The sequence below is a fragment of the Malurus melanocephalus genome, unplaced genomic scaffold (genome assembly GCF_030028575.1).
Source record: "Malurus melanocephalus ecotype Western Australia unplaced genomic scaffold, MMel_1.1 scaffold_209, whole genome shotgun sequence".
Classification (NCBI taxonomy): domain Eukaryota; kingdom Metazoa; phylum Chordata; class Aves; order Passeriformes; family Maluridae; genus Malurus; species Malurus melanocephalus.
The window spans coordinates 1159186-1164053 of record NW_026623441.1 but is presented as its reverse complement, the minus strand read 5'-3'; positions in this window follow the sequence as shown (position 1 = coordinate 1164053).

Below are 4868 nucleotides of genomic sequence, written 5' to 3'. Positions count from 1 at the left end.
GGAATGGGCCAGGAGCAAGTTTGGAGACCATCCCAGAGGAGGATGGAGGAGGGAAAAGGGAGTGAAAGGGGCCCCAAAGGGGCAGCAGAGGGACCTTAGCCATGAGGGAAGGTGACAGTGGGGCTGCTAAATCAGCAGTGGGGTGTGAATGGAGGGCAAGGGGGAGTTYGAGGAATAGAGGGTAGAGTTGTGATTGGAATAGGGGAGGAAGATTGAGGGAGAGCTTGGAGGGAGAAAAGCAGCAGAAGGCAGCACAGCAAGAGGGACGCTGCAGCCACTGGTGCTCTGGCAAGCAGGAGGAAGGGAGGCCAGGAAAGAGGAAGAGGATGGTCAGAAGTAAGGAGCTGGTTGTGCTTAGGGGAGACAGTGTTGAGTGTGTGGCTGGGTCCGTAGGGGCTGGAGAAGAGGATTGTTGAAAGGCCTGGCCAGGAGGCTCTCATCCACGCTTGGACAATGGGGCAAAAACAGCTCATGAGCTGCCACAGAGCGAGCAAGAATGAATCCAGGGCTGCAGASAGAGAAAATCAGGAGGCTCAAAGCTGTTGGAGAGGTCTTGAAGGACCTTTGTCAGAGGGACAAGGRGAGGCTGAAAAAAGCAGCAAAGCCACAGCCAGTGATACAGCCAAGGTCAGGGCAAGGCCAGGTGGAGACAAGAAGATGATGCTGAGGGAGAGACAAAGGTGGCCATGGAGAAGGAACTGAGAGCCCAGAGATCAGATAAGGAGCAGAGCATAGGCTGAAGAACGTTTTTAAGAGGAGTGAAAATTAGCAAGTGGTCCTGATGTGGTGAAGCCTTAGTGAAAGTGGGATGTTGAATATTTCCTCAGTTCCTCAAGTAAGCCAAGAGAAGCTTCCTTGGCTTCAGGTGATCATCTTCCCACAGACACCCACGTGCTCCAGGCTYCTGCCCAGCCATCTCCAGGTCCATGTTTGGAAGTAGAAAGTGAAAAGTATTACTTTTGGAACAAAGACAGCAATTCTTGTGCAGTCCACCAGGGAATCTCATCAAGACTGCCAAGGATTTAGTGGGCCAAGAAGGCAGATTTTAAGTAGTGAATRGTTCAATTAATCATTGATTTTGTTGCCAATGATGCAAAAGTACCAGCTGCCATTCCRAGTCAACACTTCTTTTCTGGAAAGCCCAGCTCCTTGGACAGGCAATGCCAGGACAGAAGGTGCTGGTGTGAGCTGCACAGGTGCAAGGGAGCACATCTGCCCAGCATGCATGGGATTGCTGTGAGCCAGAGCCCAGCAGAGAGGTCCTTGCCTTCCCATGAGCATGCAGCCAAGCCTGCACATCGATTGTCCCCTGAGCAGGCTGGGCTGGGGGAGCTGCTGCTCCTCTCCCCRTCCCATGGGTGGAGGGGAGAGGCCAAATGCACCAGGGCAAGGTCACCCAGCCAATGCCTGRGAAGGATTCATGCTGATGGCAGTGCCTGTAAAACCTCTTCAGGCTCACAGCCCCTGCTCTGGGTCCTGTACAAACACAGGGCAGGGTCTCATGCCTGGCAAGGGGGAAAGCGACCCTGCCCCAGTGTGTGTGGGGAAACACCTGGTGAGGTTTGCTGAGGGGCAGGTAAAAGTCTGGGGTAGGTCCAGAGTAAAMCCATGACTAAAGGCTGCCCAAAGCCATCTTTCCACCCCTAAAGCAGTCCTGTGTTCATTTGTGAGAAATCATTTATGTTTGCTTTCATATGCACTGGAAGCAGATGAGTTTTAAGATAAGTACACAAAGCAAATGGGCCATTTATCACTTCTTATACTGGTGATTAAAGCAAAGGTTTCCCTTTTTCTCTAAGGAATATTGTGAGCTGTGTGCGATCGTGTTAATGACGAAAAGCGGTAACAACAACAGAATAACTATTATTTTAGTGGAAACGGAGGTGTTGGAGAAACATAATCKAAGAAGCTGGGGTGGGACAGGGCTGGGATACAGGCTCAAAATCCTGATTCCACTGACTTTGTAGGCTGAGATGCCACAGCAAACAAAAAAGGTCAGTTTTTTAATAATCAGAGATGACTTCAGTTATTTGGGAGCGGGTCCGTGGTGTTGCCTAACTGCTGAGGACATCCCATGAACCTCACAGCCACTTGCTGTGTTTTGATGGCCAATTTGGAACTGAAGCAACTGTGGTGGAAATAATTATCTCACCGTCTGATTTAGTCACTCCGGCAAAGGTGTTTGCAGAACGTAGCTGCTTTGTATAGGATAACAAAAAAGCAATGGGCTGGCTAATTCAATTAAAGCAAATAACTAGGGTCTAGGCACTGACAAGAAYGTGGGAGGAAGTGGTGTTGTTTCCACTGTGACTGGCAGCGAGCGACTAGCGAAAACAAGGTGGTTTGAGGAAGGCTTGCGTGTGAATGGCATTTCCCTGTTCTGTTTGTCAAGCAAAGGTGGGAATATCGAGTCAGAATTTACTTGCATCAGTTCCTTTACAGGAATAGACGGGGCCCCCGCGGGAGCGGTGCCCGGCTCAGGGAGCGGAGCGCCCTCAGTGCCAGGGACCGGCGCTCCAGGGCGCTGGGGTGACACGGAGCTAAAGGGGAYAGGACAGGCTGCAGATGGCGGTCTGTCCCCCCGGAGTGCCGGGCTGCTGTCGCTCTCTGTCCCCTGGCAGCAGGAGGCTCGTACCCAGAGCAGTGTGCCCGTGGCTGATTCACTCCGCGCTGTCCCCGGGCTGGGCGCTCTGGCTGCGGGGCTGSGCCACRGCGATTCCAGAAGTGAATCACGCTSTGCTGATGGCTGCAGCAGGAGTGATAACCCACAAGTGTCTGACAGCGCCGTACTCTGTCTCTGCCTGCCTGTGCTCATCTTTCCTTCATTACTAAGATAAAAAGGCCGCCTGTACTGATTCCGGGTGCTCCATCCTGTAGGACAGCCCATAGGATGTTGATTCCCTCCTGACCACCTCAGATGACTTTGCATGAGGAGAAAATATTTCTGTATCAGAACCCACTTTAAAGGAAAATTGCCCATAGATAATTCCAGCCTTTTGGTGSCTTAACCTTTCAGTCAGGGTCTGGAGAGAGAGGCAGAACTGAGGTGCAGCATTTTTGGCAATTGAAACAGAGGGGATATACTCTGGTCTTAGCTCTGTCATTTCAAAGATGCACAGGACTGTAAATCTGGGAAAGCTCAGACTTGAACTGGCATTAYCTTTGGCCCATCCTGATGTTCCCATGTTGCCTTTGGTGAGTTTTTTGTCTGTGCCTTGTCCTGGTTCAAATTAGACTACAAGCTCTCTGGCACAGTGCATGGGCAATTCTGTGTCACTGAGCACAATGTCACTGTGTCACTGCACACCATGAACTGGTGGCTCCAGCTGGGAGCTCTGCGTGGTGCCACAAAGTCCAGGAGAAGGTGGCAGAGTGAATGTAACAAACAGCCAAGAGCTACCATGGCTACAGCACATTTTAAAACACACAAAGTGCCAGCACACGCTTCCTGGGATGTTGGAGAGTGCAACCACGCTGGGCACGCTGAGTGCCTCGGGGGACAGAGCCTGCCACACCAGCCACAGGGCATCCCAGGAAAACAGCGAGAGGAGAGCAGAGGGTTTCCTATGCAGTCAGAGATGCCTTAATACCACTAAATGAGTGCCCAAATCTCTCAAGAAAATTAAAAAGCCCCACAGCAGGATGTGCCCAAAGCAAAGCTGACACGTGCATGGCTGTGTGATGCAAATGTCCGCACTGCAGAGCTCCAGCCATTCCCATGCTCTCAAACCATGTCCACAGCTGATGGGATTGGATGTTTGAAACTGTGTCCGTTTCCATTTCCAGCTGGGCACCGCTGRGAGGGCCCAGGATGCTTCACCTGCAGGTAAAACCCTCACTGCTGTTGGGAGCCAGCCGGAAAACAGCTGCTTGACCACATTTACCTATACCAAAGGGCAGTTCCTTTTGTTCTGTGGTTGGCACCAGGAACTTCACACCACTGAGTTTTTTTTAAAAAAAGTTGTTTTTTTCTCTTACCCAGTTTGGATGGGGCTACCTCCAGCTCTTCCTTCCTCACTGCTGGTTTATTCTCACTGCTTCTGCCTCCCGGTAACGCAGCAGCAGTGGCTGACGAGGGAGGCCAGGTGGCTCACTGATGTTTGTGTTTTTGCAGCAGCTGCATTGTCACTGCCTGTGCTKGTTTGGCTTTGACAGCAAAACAAACTCCTTGGCGTCTGTATGGCCCTTCCCATGTTAGATCCCTTCCCAGCCCCATGGAATGTGGAAAGCCTTTTTCCTAGGGGGTGGGAAGGTCTCTGGCCCCACCCTCCCCAGCACCTCATGGCTCTGCAGCCCAGGCCATGCTCGTAGCAGCAGCACCCTGGGAAGTGTATCCCAAGTGGAAGTGTTTGTGTTTTTTGTTTCTTGTTTGCTTTTTTTCCTTTCCCGCTGCTGCCACAGGTCTGTCTGCTTTCCCTCTGCCTGTCAATAAGTTGGGGCTGTGGGACAATAAGAATTCTGTCTTGCAGAAGAAACAGTGAGTTTTGTGACATTTGGAATTTGGGCTTTTGTTTGTTGCCTAGTTTGGTTTTTTTTTATTTTTTAAATTCAGCAAAGGATGGGGGCAAAGCAAGATTTAATTAAGATCTTTCCTGGGGGAAAAAACCTCCAAGAAACAAGAAAAATAAATAAAATAAAATAAAATAAAATAAAATAAAATAAAATAAAATAAAATAAAATAAAATAAAATAAAATAAAATAAAATAATAAAATAAAATAATAAAATAAAATAAAATAAAATAAAATAATAAAATAATAAAATAAAATAATAAAATAATAAAATAAAATAATAAAATAATAAAATAAAATAATAAAATAATAAAATAAAATTAAATGTGTGGTGTGGACACTGTGCCATGATGAGTGCG